Raw genomic sequence first — 17288 nt, forward strand, 5'->3', positions numbered from 1 at the left:
CGAAACTGCCATCTAATAACAGTGTACAGTGCTGCGATCTAAGGCAGCGCTGTACTGGGATTAAAAAATAAATAAATAAATATGCAATTTTATTATAAAAATAACAACAAAAATATTTGGGGAAAAAACACCTGGGGTGCGATCAGACCCCACCAACAGAAAGCTCTGTTGGTGGGGAGAAAAGGGGGGGGGGGGAATTATTTGTGTGCTGTGTTGTACGGCACTGCAGCGAGGCCTTAAAGCTGCAGTGGCCCATTTAGAGAAAAATGGCCTGGTCTTTAGGGGGGTTTATGTTGCAATAAGTACTGGACTTTACGTACTATAACAAAAAAATTGTGCAAAAATGCAGTGTCTCAAAGATAATACAAAAACTTTATTGATAAAAAACACACAACTTGATATGAAAAAAACAGTGTAACTTGCATAAAAAGGCTCAATAAAGGCTTATTCAAATTGTTTGAAAAGTGGGGGAGAAACCGAGAGGCCAATTTGGTGTTAATATGGAGAGATCTGTTGTGAATAAATGTGATGATTATACTCACAAGGGTGGGTCGCCACAAAGGCAACCACTGGACAGGCTGGCGGGGAGAATTGTAACCTGACTAGTGTTGGGCGAACAGTGTTCGCCACTGTTCGGGTTCTGCAGAACATCACCCTGTTCGGGTGATGTTCGAGTTCGACCGAACAACTGATGGTGTTCGGCCAAACCGTTCGGCCATATGGCCGAACTAAGAGCGCATGGCCGAACGTTCCCCGAACATTCGGCTAGCGATGTGATTGGCCGAACGGGTCACGTGGTTCGGACCCAAACGCGCTCTGATTGGCCGAACGGGTCACGTGGTTCGGGTAAATAAATACCCGATCCACGTCATTTCTCCGCCATTTGTCTGTGGGTTTAGCTTTGGGTAGGCAGGCAGGGTAGTTCTCTCTCCAGCCAGGCTAGCCAGGGTCCCCCCAGTCATTGTGTCGCTGCTGGGAACAGTAGTACACCGCTCACCCACACTATATAGCATTGTGTTTACTGCCACTCTGTGTACACTGCTCACCCACCACTGTATAGCATTGTGTTTACTGCCACTCTGTGTCTCTGCTGGGAACAGTAGTACACCGCTCACCCGCCACTGTATAGCATTGTGCTCTGTGTCGCTGCTGGGAATAGTAGTACACCGCTCACCCACCACTGTATAGCATTGTGCTCTGTGTCGCTGCTGGGAACAGTAGTACACCGCTCACCCACCACTGTATAGCATTGTGCTCTGTGTCGCTGCTGGGAATAGTAGTACACCGGTCACCCACCACTGTATAGCATTGTGCTCTGTGTCGCTGCTGGGAACAGTAGTACACCGCTCACCCACCACTGTATAGCATTGTGCTCTGTGCCGCTGCTGGGAATTGTAGTACACTGCTCACCCACCACTGTATAGCATTGTGCTCTGTGTCGCTGCTGGGAACAGTAGTACACCGCTCACCCACCACTGTATAGCATTGTGCTCTGTGTCGCTGCTGGGAATAGTAGTACACCGCTCACCCACCACTGTATAGCATTGTGCTCTGTGTCGCTGCTGGGAACAGTAGTACACCGCTCACCCACCACTGTATAGCATTGTGCTCTGTGTCGCTGCTGGGAATAGTAGTACACCGCTCACCCACCACTGTATAGCATTGTGCTCTGTGTCGCTGCTGGGAATAGTAATACACCGCTCACCCACCACTGTATAGCATTGTGCTCTGTGTCGCTGCTGGGAATAGTAGTACACCGCTCACCCACCACTGTATAGCATTGTGCTCTGTGTCGCTGCTGGGAATAGTAGTACACCGCTCACCCACCACTGTATAGCATTGTGCTCTGTGTCGCTGCTGGCAATAGTAGTACACCGCTCACCCACCACTGTATAGCATTGTGCTCTGTTTCGCTGCTAGGAATAGTAGTACACCACTCACCCACCACTATATAGCATTTCTGTACTGCCACTGTACTGCTGCCAGTCAGCATGTACTTTAAGGATAAGTGAAATGAAGAAGAAATCCTGTGAAAGAGGGAGGGGCAAGGGAAGAGGTGTTTCCCCTGACGGTTCACGTACAGGCCACAGTGGAGCACCGAAGAAAACCCACTCAATACCGCCCATGTTGTCCAGGAAATCAACCCTCACAAATCCAAAAGAACAGGACCAGATAATGAATTGGATGACCTCTCAAGCGTCCAGCAGTGGATTAAGCAGCACCAGCACATCACGCATGAGGTCCGAGTCCTCAGCCAGTTACAAGGAGCCAGTGGGCACAAAGCTGACACAACCGGCAGCGACACCACGCACACAACTGCCAAATAACCAGTCCGAAGAATTTCCTCAGGACACAATGGGGTATTCGCAGGAGCTATTCCCAACCCAACAAACTTCCACCTTTCAAAGGTCAATGGAACAGCCAGAAATGTTGTGCCCGGATTCACAACCATTTACTGTGGGAAATGCACCGTGCACTGAAATGCAAGGTGAGTCCGAGGACTTTGAAACCCAAATCCCAGAGCAAGTTGGGCAGGAGGGGTTTCAATTGCAGGAGGTCGACCGAGAAGATCTGGAAGACGACGTTGGAGTGAGCTGCGCAGAGGTTGTTCTGGGGAGCTCTACTCCACGGCGGCGGCCCACAATCACATATGACGAGTTTGAGGAGATGGAAGAGGAGGGTTTGGACAATGTGGACACAGACCCAGATTTTGTATGTGAAGGAGAACATCGCCGTCGTAGCAGCACAGATGAGTCTGTTGAAGAACCCACTGCTGCACGAGTTCGCCTTGTGCCACAAGGTAGGCGGCGCGAAATTTCAGGCACCACAAGCGTGGAAGTTCAAGTGAGACGCAAAAGAGGCGCAAACAGAAATCGCCAGCAAGGCAGGTGCTCCAAAGTCTGGCCTTTCTTTGAAGACTGCAGTGAGGATGGTACCATGGTGATTTGCAAGGTGTGCAAGACCCGCCTGAGCAGGGGGAAAAATATTAACAACCTCTCCACCACCAGCATGACCCGCCACATGGTATCCAAACATCCCACTCTATGGGCAACGCGGCAGGACAGGGTACCAGCAACACTGCCTCCCTTGGGGTCACCAGACTCACCACCAGACCCTCCTCAGCAGCAGCAGTAGCCCAGCCATTGCATGGTTCACAACAACATTCACAAACATCAGACGACGCTGACACTGTCACTTTCCGGAATAGTGCTCTTGAGGTCTCCCAGTCTTCATCAAACACAACAACCAACAGCCCTTCAGTGTGCAGCCCTACGGTTCAGTTGTCTGTCTCGGAGATGTTTGAGCGCAAGAGGAAATTGCCAGCAAATGACCCCCGGGCCGTGGCACTAACAGCCAGCATAGCCAAGTTTCTGGCCTGCGAAATGCTGCCATATCGAGTGGTGGAGACAAACAGCTTCAAGGGCATGATGTCAGTGGCCATCCCACGTTATGTGGTTCCCAGCCGCTACCACTTTGCGCGCTCTGCAGTGCCTGAGTTGCATGAGCACGTGGTCAGCAAAATAACCCGAAGTTTGAAGAATGCCATTGCCTGCAAGGTTCACCTCACCACTGACACCTGGACGAGTGCGTTCGGCCAGGGTCGATACATCTCCCTTACCGCGCACTGGGTGAACCTTGTGGAGCATGGCAGCGATTCCTCACCTGCTACGGCGCGGGTGTTGCCCACGCTGCAAACAGCTGCACCGCCGTCCCTCCCACTGGATAACAACAGCAGCACCTACCTCTCTGACTCCTTCTCTTCCAACGCATCTCAAAGCTGTACCTCATCCGGAAACGCTAACCCAGCAGCAGTAGGATCATGGAAGCAGTGCAGCACAGCTGTTGGCATGCGTCAGCAAGCGTTGCTGAAGCTGATCTGCCTTGGGGATAAGCAGCACACAGGGGAGGAAATTTGGAGGGAAATAAAGGAACAGACGGATTTGTGGCTGGCACCGCTGGACCTGAAACCGGGCATTGTTGTGTGTGATAATGGGAGTAATCTCATTCGCGCTTTAAGGTTGGCTAAGCTGACACACATCCCTTGCCTGGAGCACGTGATGAACCTAGTAGTTCAGCGGTTCCTGAGGACATACCCAGGCGTGGCCGATCTTCTGTTGAAGGTGCGACGAGTGGCCAAACATTGTAGAAATTCCAGTACTGCTTCGGGGGCACTCGCCAAGATGCAGGAGCACTTCAATCTCCCCCACCATCGCTTGCTGTGTGATGTCCCTACACGCTGGAATTCTACGCTGCACATCATGCTAGCCCGCTTTTGCGAGCAGAGGAGTGCAGTGGTCCAGTACATGACGGCGCAGTACCGAGGCGCATCCGGACAGCTGCCAAGCTTCTGTGGATCCGATTGGGCCAACATGTTGGACCTCTGCCAAGTCCTCCAAAATTTTGAGCAATCCACGTTGCTTGTGAGCAGTGACAACTCTTCAGTCAGCATTACCATACCACTGCTGTGTTTACTGAAGAAGTCAATGTTGAAAATCAAGGAAACAGCTGTCATGATGCAACTGGGGTAATATGAAGGAGAAAATGATCAGCGTGATGATACCAACATCAGGCCATCTGCCTCAGGAAACGCTGGCCCCAGCAGCTATGATGAAGAAGAGGAGGAGGAACAGCTGGAGTTGGAGCAGGAATTTCATGCCACCACTGACGAGGGCCAGAGCGGTGCACGTTGGACTTCCACAATTCAGCGCGAATGGTCAGCAGAAGCAGACCAGGAAGAAGGTAACAACTATGATGCATCACAACTATCACAACGCTCACAAGAGGATGATGAGGATTCTGGCAGGACTCTGGCACACATGGCTCAATTCATGCTAGACTGCATTGAACGCGACCCACGCATTGTGCGCATTCTGGACAACACCAATTACTGGGTTTATACCCTTCTGGATCCACGGTACAAACACAATGTTCCAAAACTGCTTGAAGAAAGAGTCATACAGGTCAAAATGGAAGAATACCAGCAGGCCCTTGTGGAGACTTTAGAGAGGAAATTGACATCCTCCCCCTCCTCTAGCCAGTTGTACGCCGACAGACTGACTTCCGCAAACCCAGGACGACCAGGAGGGCAGCAAACAACACAAGCCGCAGCTAGTGCCCAAAAGGGAATGGTATCGGCAGTGTCCTTGGAGTGGGAACATTTTCTGACACCCATGCAGCAGCCCACAGAACAGCAAGCGTGCAGATCCACCTCCAACACCGATCGCCTGGAGAAGATGGTCAAGGACTACATGTCAGATGGCGTAGCTGTGTTGAACAATCCATCTGCACCCTTCAACTATTGGGTATCGAAGCTAGACACCTGGCACGAACTGGCAATGTACGCAATAGAGGTGCTGGCTTGCCCGGCAGCCAGCGTTATGTCGGAACACTGTTTCAGTGCTGCCGGAGGCATCGTCACAGATCGGCGTATCCGCCTCTCCACAGAAAATGCAGACCGTCTGACTCAAATTAAAATGAATCAATCCTGGATTGGAAACGACTACGCAACACTCCCGGACCCCAACCAAGTAACATGAACAATGAACATCTGTGATGGGTTAGCGTTTCCGGTCCCTGTTTATTGAACCTCTCATCTGTATTACATTTATGACTGCATGGCAACAAAATGCATTGCTATCCGCACGCTTCTTGTCCTCATGCAAGGCCTGGGTTGTTGTGTCTCAAAGCGTGGCCTTCTCCTCCTGCGCCGCCCTCCTCCTGTTCCATCACGTGTGCTGCTGCTGGGTTAGCGTTACCAGTCCCTTTTCCTGGAACCTCTTATCTGTATTACATTTATGACTGCATGGCGACAAAAAGCATGTTACCTGTGCAAAGAAAAATGACATTTTCCGCATTTAAAAGACATTTTTTCCTTTGAAACTTTACAATCAATTTTCTCAAAAACTATAAGCTCTTTTTCAAATATTTTTTTTCCTCTTGTACCCACTCCCAAGGTGCACGTACCCTGCAAATTTGGGGTATGTAGCATGTAAGGAAGCTTTACAAAGCACGAAAGTTCGGGTCCCCCTTGACTTCCATTATGTTCGGAGTTCGGCGCGAACACCCTAACATCGCGGCCATGTTCGGCGAACGTTCGCGAACCCGAACATCCAGGTGTTCGCCCAACACTAAACCTGACCCCGCTCAGGTTTAAAAAGTCGCTCTCTGTAGATAGGAGAAAATGGGGATACACTCCTCCACCAAGGGTGGACTAGATAATACCTCAAAAGTCTCCTAGCCCCTAGTAAACTATGCCTACCTATCCCTAACCCCACTGAAACCACCCCCATCTCAAACCATGGGTTCATCAACACCACTGATTCCTTTTCATCTAATACCACCCAAATTCAGTATATTATCAAACAATATTTTACTTGTTCAACCAGAAATTTCATTTATTTGATCTCTTGTTCATGCAATCTGCAATATGTGGGACGAACCACTCAACTTGTCTGAAACAGAATAGGACAACATAATCGCAATATATTAACCACTTCACCACAAAAAACTATCCACTTCACAGCATTTCCCGCCATTTCGGCTCCACCCACAACTGTAATCCACAAGCACTCAAATTCACTCTTATTGAATCCATCCCACCGCACAATGATTTTGAGGTCCTTAGGAATAAAGAAATGTTCTGGATACAAATTCTTAAAACACTAACGCCCGAAGGTCTAAACGAACAATTAGAGAAAGTTTATTGAATCATCTTTTTTGAATATATTTTAAATGGCCCTCTTTTATATTTGTCTCATACTTGTTTTGTATTGATCATTTACTGATTTTATCATTTTTAATGTATTTTCGTCAAGTTTCATGCTTCATACAAATTTTTGCAACAATGCATAGTTTTGTATCCATACTCCTATTATTACAGCAGTTTTCTGTTTTTCACCCTGTACCATTAACCCTAGCTGGAATGAACTTCTCCAGTAAATTTTGGATCCAACATTCGGCATATTGTGGCATGAACAAATTTGTTTATGCATTTTCTTTACATTTACCTTTTATGTATTCCAAGTGCAATTTTTATTTAACCTTTCTACATTTCCTTTCTCCAGCCTCTGTTCCTATAACAAACACCACACCTATTGTTTTTACTTAAAGGAGAACTGTAGTGAGAGGTATATGGGGGCTGCCATCTTTATTTCCTTTTAAGCAATACCAGTTGCCTGGCAGCTCTGCTGGTCTATTTGGCTAAAGAAGTGTCTGAATAACACCAGAAACAAGCATGCAGCTAATCTTGTCATATCTGTCAAATTTGTCAGAAACACATGATCTCCTGCATGCTTGTTCAGGGTCTATGGCTGAAAGTATTAGAGGCAGAGGATTAGCTGAATAGCCAGGCAACTGGTATTGCTTAAATGGAAATAAATATGGCAGCCTCTATATACCTCTCACTACAGGTCTCCTTTAAGATTTAGGCCACCTCCAATTCTATGTGCTTTCCACCATCCACTACCAACCCATACAAGGTACACTATGGGAGTAAGCACGTGCTTACTTATGCATATCCCAGTCCCTTTGCCTATATCCCTCTCTCCCCCCCCCCCCTTCCCTTCCCATCCGGCATCATACACATAGGTTTGCATCCTATTTCCACATTGATCACAGTACTGCACCGCCCAACTACCATATGTCATCAGCATGTCGCTCCCACTTCCCATCCCCCGTTCTGGGCGATTCCTGTCACTTATAAATTTGGGACAGAGCACCCCACACCTCACAGAGGCGCTCTACCTGGTTCATGACATGATTTTGGTAAGTTGAGCATTTGCTCACCTTTAAACACTGCTGTTTTTTAGTATGCCTTTTTGCTTTATCATAATATACTGCTGCACTCACTCCTTTAAAAACGAAACCTTTCTCTGTTTCTCCCTGTTTTAAATTCACTTTTTTACTGTTTTATCATTTTACTAAGAGTGACTCGTATTCTGCCTTTATATTATGGATATGTGCACTGTCACTTTATACATGCTACTTGCACACATTCTCAGTCTATTTTGTATGCATATCTTGCTGTTAAATGCATAATTGCACATTTTATTGCTGTAGACTTGTGGTGCACCTTCGGGTGCCTGGTTTTTGCGTTCCTCTGGCAATCCCCTTTTTTTCCTTTTGTTTCCCTTCCCCAGCACCCTCCAAAAATCGTTTGCCTGAAGAAGCGGGACTGTTACCCGTGAAACGCGTTGCACTTTTGGAGTTACTAATAAATGTTACTTTAGACTGTAAGTAACCTGTCCATTGTCCGGCCTTTTTTTCAGAAAGGAGGTGAGTCCACCCACTTCCCCCTTTTTAACAATTTTAACAAATTTTATTCTACTTGGCGCCTCTGTTATCGTATTTCAATATTCAAATTGTTTGGCTGGCAGAAAAAAGGACCATATTAGTAGAATTTGCATAATGGTTGAATTGGCAACGACATTAGTCCGTTTCGGGCTGAATATGCCCTTTGTCAGGCCAAAAAAGCGAATTTACAATTTCTGCGAGGCGTCAGCCAGCGTAAGGAGCCAAGAGAGCAAAGCACGGAGAAAGGCACCTGAGCCTAGCAGGTACACAATGTGCAAATCCACTGGCACTAGATAGAAGAGGCAGCTAGGTGTGGAGCACCTAGCTGCCTATATTACATAAAGTCCAGTACTTATTGCAACATAGATTATATGGGTATAGTGGAACACCCGCTACATGGACTGTACTTTTTTGCCTTTAAGTTTTAATCACCCTGGCGTTCTATTAAGATCGCCAGGGCGGCTGCGGGAGGGTTTTTTTTTTAATTAAAAAAAAACTATTACATGCAGCCAACTGAAAGTTGGCTGCATGAAAGCCCACTAGAGGGCGCTCCGGATGCGTTCTTCTGATCGCCTCCGGCAATCAGAAGTAACAAGGAAGGCCGCAATGAGCAGCCTTCCTTGTTTCGCTTACCTCGTCGCCATGGTGACGAGCGGAGTGACGTCATGGACGTCAGCCGACGTCCTGACATCAGCCGCCTCCGATCCAGCCCTTAGCGCTGCGGCTACGCTGGGCGGACCCTCTTTCGCCGCTGCACGCGGTGGATCGCCGCGCTGCGGCGGCGATCAGGTAGCACACGCGGCTGGCAAAGTGCCGGCTGCGTGTGCTGCTTTTTATTTGACCAAAATCGGCCCAGCAGGGCCTGAGCGGCAGCCTCCGGCGGTAATGGACGAGCTGAGCTCGTCCATACCGCCCAGCAGGTTAAAGGTCAGTACCCACAATGTATATTACCAACTTTAGGGGGTTTTAACATTGCGATCCTCAAGTGGTTAGTGATTTAGACACTAATGCAGCCAAATAGACCAGTATGGCTGCAGGGCAACTGGTATTGTTTAAAAGGAAATAAATATGGCAGCCCCAAATTCCTCTCATTGTCCTTTAAGTTCTGTAAATTCAAACAACCAATAGACTGTTCCTAAGCATCACTTGTAATGTCTGATATGATACACATACAGCCTCAGCAACCAATTATGAATTAACCATCCTCAACTCTATTTAAAGGGGCTCTACAGCAAAAAACAGTAATATTTAAAATATGTGCAAACATATACAAATAAGAAGTACGTTTCTTCCAGAGTAAAATCAGCCATAAATTACTTTTCCCCACACCGCTGCTCTCTGCCCTCCCCCCCCCCCCCCCCCCCACCGCTGCGCTATAGCTCCCTCGAGATTAGCGACAATATTTGCCGCTATCTCTGAGGTAAACACAGGGAGCGGGATTCCCTGCTCAAAATGCCCACCCGGGGCGTTCCTGCAGGGTTTCCAGAGCTGCCATTGGGCAGCTCTCTCTTCCTGGCCGTGCCCCCTGCTGTTCCCTTACATCCCTGCACGCAATGAGAGACAGTCTCTCAGTGCAGCCTTGTGACTCAGAGGTCACCAAAGTGAAAGTGGGCCAGTGCGACCCACAGGAGTGGCGGGGAGCGGGGGTTTTGCGGCTACCTGACCCGCTCAGCCCCCCGGAACAGGTAGCCTACTTTTTTTTCTTTTCTTGAGCCCACTTAGGGTTCTCTTTAAAGTAAAATTTTACTTTTCTCAAGAAATAAATGATTCCCTCCAGCCATTGTCAAGGTGCCTACTAAAACTACAGTTTTCCGATCAATCCGATCATAGCAATTGTAAGGAAAAGATCATTAATCACCAGTCGTAAATGGGATGAAATTTTATAACCAATCTGATTATTTCAGATAAATTGAATCTGCAAAAAGACCGACCACTGACAAGGAAGCCGGTTGCTAAGGCACATTTCATACTTGACAGGATTCATGTGCGAATTACATTTTTAGCGAATCAGCATTCACCACACATCCAATGCATGTTTTTTTTTTTGTTTTTTTTGTAATGGACTTGAGAATCGCATACAATGCAAGTGAATAGTCTTAATTAGGGACAAGTGTGTAGGCACCCTAACATGAACATTTGTGTTGATCGGTTGATTGTACAAAAAATGTGTACTGTTAGTGGGCATCTTTAGGATTTTTAGTTTCAAATAGTTTTATTGACAAAAAGTCAAGTTTATGAACTTACAAACATCAACGATAAATCCCAGTGGGACAAACATGACCTTTCGGATTTGTGCAAGCAAATTCTGTGTGCACATCCAAACACCCGCACTGTTTCTAACAGAAATTAATAAATGTCAACCTGTTTCAAAAATCAACGTCAGCTTTCAGAAACTAGTAATAATAGCATGGCTTCCTGCTCAGTATAACTAGTTACTATGGAATGAATATAAGAATCTGAAGGTTACACCAAACAGTGGAATGTTGCCGTGGTTGCCATGGTTGTAAAGACAGAACTTCCCAGAAAATGTGAGAAAATCATAGCTGGCTGCCAGCTGAAAGTTGAAAGCTATTTTTTAATTAAATTAATTAAATAAAAAAAAATAACTGGTGTGGTGATAATATATATGATTGCAATTTCCAATGTGGATTACATTTTAAAGATTATGTAGATACTTTTTAGTCCCAAAGGACTCTGCTGCAATGCCCCTTTTATGTAGCGTTCATCCCACAGTTCCATTAATACCCTGCTGTCCTTAGTTTGTCTAGCATACTCCAATGGTAAATTTGGCATCCAGATGTGCTCCGTGTTTATTAATTAAATTCTAAGTAGTTTAAGAAAATCAAAGAATCGTTGGATTTTTAGACAGATTAATCTCTTCTGCTGTTTATTAATCTAATATTAATCTGTTCACCTCAGGGACAGATCTTGCTGGATTTCCAGCATGTTGAAAACATTAGCGCTGAAAAATCAATTATATACTTTAGTGTTTTTGTTTTTCCATTGCTTGCTTATGTCCAAAAATAGCAACACATAATTCCACTCATCCTGCATTTAATAAATTATTACATTGATGTTCATGGTATAATACAAAGTTGATGATGAATACTTTGCCTTAATTTCTTTTAAAGTACAGTGCCTTTAATCAGCAGCTCCACTCCTATTTGTGCGAAGAACCTATCTGTATTTGTCTGCCTTTGCCTGTTGCTTTTGAATCATTACACGAGCATGACAAGGACTTGGATAGAACAGGAAGACATAACAGAGTAAATGTTATAGATTAGATATACGGAAACCATGGCATTGCTTGCTATGAATACAGAACATGTTGGATGAATAATGAATGGGTCTCTGCAACCCTACGGATAGCCCAGCCATCAAATTAAAGAGCAACCCAAGGCAACAAACTGCTGGAGACTTCCCTCACCTTAGGTGAACTGAGGAGGAAACTTAAGAAATGTGATAAAGGTCTTGCACAATACTAAGTAAGACTAGATGAATTGGACTAGTTGTATTTTATACTGGATATACTAGACATTGAACATTCATGTAATGAATGATTTATATAGTGCCATCATCTTCGGTGGTGCAATGATTTGTCATCTTATTAATTATACAGAGCCATATTAATCCAACATGCATACTGACTGTTTCAGACTGGTTGGTCCTTATCAGTGCATGGATTAATATGGCTCTATGAGGTAGGACTAGAAACAATACATGCCATGCACTCAGAGCTGGATTAAAGCTAAATGGGGCCCTAAGCAAAGTAACTGATTTGGGCCCACCCCCCCATCATGTCGTAATAGAATCAGAAGATGCAGCTGCACAGCAATATGCCGCACACACCGGGGCAGCCGAGCTACTGGTTGCTATGGGCAACAGCACGCTTTCCTCTGTGGGTGCACAATGCAGGGAATAGCAGCGGCAAAAGGCAGAGTGAGAGATGAATGGATGGGAAATTTGCACTCAGGGGCTGGGGCACCCCTGTGAAGAGGGTGCCAGATATCACAGCAGCAGCACTTTCCCCCTGCATCTCCAGCCTGGCAATAGCAGAAAGCTCTGGACACCGCCAAACTGGAAGCCGTTCCTCAGACAGAATTACATAACCACCCCCACCACCGAACAACCGATTTCCTCCCAAACTAGACAGCCACCATGCAGCCTCCATCCCAGTGAATACGATAGTCTAGCAGAGAAGGCAGCCGCAGCGGGGAAGAATGACAGCGCCAGATGACTCACATTCACCTATTGCGATCCAAGCAATAGAGGTCCCATCATCCGGAGCCCATCTGTCTCCTCTAGAGTGCTGCCGCTCTGTTACTACTACTATAACTACTTCCTACTTCCTGTCTTATCTGAGAATCAGGAAGTTCAGAGCGAGCGGCTGCACTGTAGAAGAGACTGATGGGTTTCAGATGACGGGATCTCTATCGCTTGGATCATGGATAGGTGAGTGAGCGTTTGCCATCTGCTGCTATCATTCTTGCTGCAGCTGTGGTTCTCTGTGGGAAGGGAGGGAGGAGTGGGCAGCGGCAGAGTGCACAGTAGCAGGAGGGGGACCTAAGAGGAGAGACTGGCTCTGAAGACAATCAGCAGCGCACGATATCATTTGACAAGACAAGACAAATAACATTTATATCGCGCTTGTCTCCTTGCGGACTCAAAGCGCCAGAGCTGCAGCCACTAGGTCCCGCCCTATAGGCAGTAGCAGTGTTAGAGAGACTTGCCTAAGGTCTCCTACTGAAAAGGTGCTGGCTTACTGAACAGGCAGAGCCGAGATTCGATCCCTGGTCTCCTGTGTCAGAGGCAGAGCCCTTAAAGGGACTCCGAGCAGTGCCTGTGGGTATGCCTTTAAGCATACCCAAAACTAAGTAATTACATCCTCACACCTACCAGCATGATTTTTGTAATTATATCCCCCTGGGTTCTTTATATTTCATTGCATTGTGCTGAATCGAGCTGCCGACTTTGGAGAAAAGTCGCCCTGTGTAATACAATGTAACTATGTAAAGATGCATATCATTTTGAAGCTCTCTTTCTCCTCTTTCCAATGATAGATAAACTGCCACCCTACGCCTTTTAGTTTTCGCTATTTTTGCGATCGAAATTGCTGTGGCCACGATTTCGGTCACAAAAATAGCGAAAACTAAAAGGCATAGGGCGGCAGTTTATATATCATTGGAAAGAAGAAAAAGAGAGCTTTAAAATGATATGCATCTTTCCATAGTTACTGCACTGCTCAGAGTTCTTTAACCAGTATACCATCCAGCCACCGCTGACAGGATGGCGAGGGCTAGTTTATGTGCTGATGGGGCCCCTTTGACATTGAATGGGGCCCCAAGAGACTGCTTTTGTTACCTGGTTGGTATTCCGGCCCTGCATGCACTAATGAGACAACCAGTCTGAAACAGTCTGTATGCATGTTGGATTATTGTGGCTCTGTATTGCATCAAATCGTGTTTAAATATCTGTATGGACTGAAAAGTCTCATTTACCTGGCGTATAAGGTGCATGAGACTTTAGATACCTTAGAAGCAATTTGATGCAATTGGGGTCCAGTTTGCATGGACCCTAAATGTAAGTTATGTATTTTTAATCTGAACACTGAAAAAAGTGTAACCCTCTGTTGTTTATAAACTAAGCCTGTGTTGTGGTTTTGTACCCTGGTGGTGGCCACATCTATTATTGAGCACTTGGTGACTGCAGGCTGCAACAGTGGAGTGATAGAAGTGAAAGCGCTGAGGAATTTATGCACTTGTTTATGTTATTCCATTGTGGATTGGAGTACCTCAGCAGCTGACCTGATTCTGTTTTGGTGCTCATATCTCTTTTCTTCAAGAATGTGGGGAAGTACTGTCCCCAGGGCCGGATTTACCATTAGGCACTATAGGCAAGTGCCTATAGGCGGGCCGTTTGTGAGGGGCGGGTAACTAGCCGCCTAAAGTGTCTTCCTCGCTCTGCAGGGTGTAAGAGAGCAGAGCGCCATTAGTACACCGAGAAGCAAAGGCTGGAGAGGCGCAGCGCTGTGGGGTGCGTTCCTGCCCGCTCTGCCCACCCATCCGGCTTCCTAAAATGATGGCCCCAGCCGCCGGCATGCCTCTCCGCTCTGCCCACACACCCGCCGGGCTTCCTAAAATGATGGTCCCAGCCACCGGCATGCCGCCGCACTCTGCCCCTATTGTCACCTGACAGCAGCGCCGGCGCCCTCCATGTCGCACGTTGTATGCCGCGCTGCTCATCAAAGAAATTACGGACGTGGGCCATCTGTGGTTTTAGCGTTGCTAGGCAGCCAGCCAAGCCGGCGCCCCATTGGAGAGAGAACCCGACTTCCTGCTGGAAGGAGGAAGAACTCTGAGGATGATATTGAGTGGACACAGCGTGAGAGGATGGGACGGCTCTCTGGACGTGCAGGCAGCAAGTTAGCAAGTACCTGCAAAAATAATGTTTTGTAGAGAAATTGGGGGAGGGGGGGGGAATTAAGCTGCAGCATTTGTGTGTGTGTGTGTGCATGCATGATTAGGGTGAGTCTCTCCCCCCTTCCAATCACGTGTGTACTTACTTGCTTCCTTAGTGTGAGTCCCTCCCCCGTCACGTGTGTGTGTGTGTGTGTGTGTGTGTGGTGTGTGTGTGTGTGGTGTGTGTGTGTGTGTGGTGTGTGTGTGTGGTGTGTGTGTGTGTGTGTGTGTGTATGTGTGTGTGCTTGCTTAGTGTTAGTCATCCCCCCCCCATTACGTGTGTGTGTGTGTGTGCTTGCTTAGTGTTAGTCATCCCCCCCCCATTACGTGTGTGTGTGTGTGTGTGTGTGTGTGCGTGCTTAGTGTTAGTCACCCCCCCCCATTACGTGTGTGTGTGTTTGCTTGCTTATTGTGAGTTCCCCCATCACGTGTGTGTGTTGCTCGCATGGTTAGTGTGAGTCTCCCCCCTTCCATCACGTGTGTGTGCTTGCTTACGGTGAGCCCCCTCCCATCGTGTGTGTTTGTGCGCATGCTTAGTGTGAGTGCGCCCCCTCATCACGTGCGTGTGCATGCATAGTGTGAGTCCCCCCCCCCCCCCTCTTATCACGTGTGTGTGCATGCTTAGTGTTAGTCCCTCCCATCACACAAGTGTGTGTGTGTGTGTGTGTGTGTGTGTGAATGCTAGTGTGATTCTCCCCCCAATCACATGTGTATTTGTGTGCATATACTTGGCAATCCAGGAGATTAACTGTCTCCTCAGTATTGTAGTGCCTGTCTGTGTAAACTGGGGGAGATGGAGTTGATTAGATGACAGTACAGTGGACACCTAGTCACTTTGATGTGATAGGAGTTGGCACACTGAGCGTGAGCCTGATGCCTGACATACACTGGCACACTTTCTCTCAACATCCCCAAAAGATCGTTCCCTCTCTGATCGAAATCTGATCAGAGAGGGATCTATCATTGCCAGTTTGCCACACATTGCACATCAATTTTTAATAGATTTCACCATGAAATCTAATAAAGATGAATTACTGCCTCTCCCCCAGGTGTCCCTCTGCTATACTGCTCTCCTTGAGGCTCTGCAGAGTATTAGCATAGTGAAGCGCTCTGCCCAGCTCTCCAACCTGTGTGCTCCTTCCTCTATGTTGCTGTCACCTCCCGCTGCCCTTAATGATCCGGCTGCATGCATGCACTTATTCACCGCCAGTTTTTGGGGTCACTTTTCAGGCACCAGGAGATGACGGCAGCACAGAGGAAGGAGCACACCAGCTGGAGAGGTGACTCAGACCAAGCCGCTACGGTAATACTGTGCATGGAGTCCCGGGAAGACCAGCATTTGGAGGGAAGATGTTACTGGCAATATTCCCCAACCCTCTGCACAGATACAGCTGCACCCCTGGCCAGTCCCTGATCTACCAGCAAAGAACCGTTCTGCACAATCAGTAATGTCAGTTGATTTCTACTAGGTATCAAAATTACGATCGTGCAGCATGTTGTTTAAAGTGTACCCAAGGCAGTATTTAATAAAAATGAAATACTTACCTAAGAAGAGGGAAGCCTTTTGATCCAGTGGAGGCTTCCCAAGTCAACCTGGCCCTCATTGTTGCTACACACGGATCTCTGGAACATACCTGACAAGAGCATGTCTGATATGTTACACGGCCACACTTCTCTTCATGCTTGCACAAGTAAACACACACCTGAGCAGTGAACCAGAACCGCCTGTCCAAGGGGTGTGGCCTATGTTAAGGGGTGGAGCTTAGGGCGCCAGACCTTATTTGCCTATAGGCTCCTGAGCTGTAAATCCGGCCCTGACTGTCCCCAATCGGCCTTGTGAGGGTTTGGGTGGTCGTGCCTCCCAAAAAAAAAGAGATATTGCAGTGTTTTATGACTTAGCATACATTTACAATATAACCTTCAGCAGGGTAAGTGACTGGCAAATTGGTAAATGGGAGGCCCCTAAAAAGAATGTGTACACTTAATATTAACACTGTATTAAAAAATAATACTCATAATTATAATAAAAGTCAGCCTACCTTGAAGGAGACAACTCGAGAATAGTTTTATGACAACGCGTCTTGAGTCATCTCCGCCAAGGTAGACATACTTTTATTATTATTATTATTATTATTAATAATAATAATAATAATAATAACACAGTGTTACTATTAGATATACACATTCTTTTTGGGCACCTCCCATTTACCAGTTTGTTTCTATAGCCCTGATTCATGAAAAGTTAGTAAAATTGGTGCAAACAGCACATATAAATTTCACCAGCATATACGCAAGGACCATAAAGTGCACAGCAGAAATACTTTAACAATGCAATGTGAAAACAGCATAGCGTATGCTGTATGACCAAGACATGCATTGTGTACATAACGAAAAAATTTTGGTATTTGTGCAATGCCCATGCTGCAATTTACACAAGTAACGTATTGTGTCAATTCCAGTAAAAATGTAATGTTCCATGTTCACACTTCAGAGTGAGGGCTGGTTCACACTTGGCCAACTTTTCAGCGCTTTGTTGAT

This window comes from Hyperolius riggenbachi, chromosome 1 (genome assembly GCF_040937935.1).
Source record: "Hyperolius riggenbachi isolate aHypRig1 chromosome 1, aHypRig1.pri, whole genome shotgun sequence".
NCBI classification, from domain to species: Eukaryota; Metazoa; Chordata; class Amphibia; order Anura; family Hyperoliidae; genus Hyperolius; species Hyperolius riggenbachi.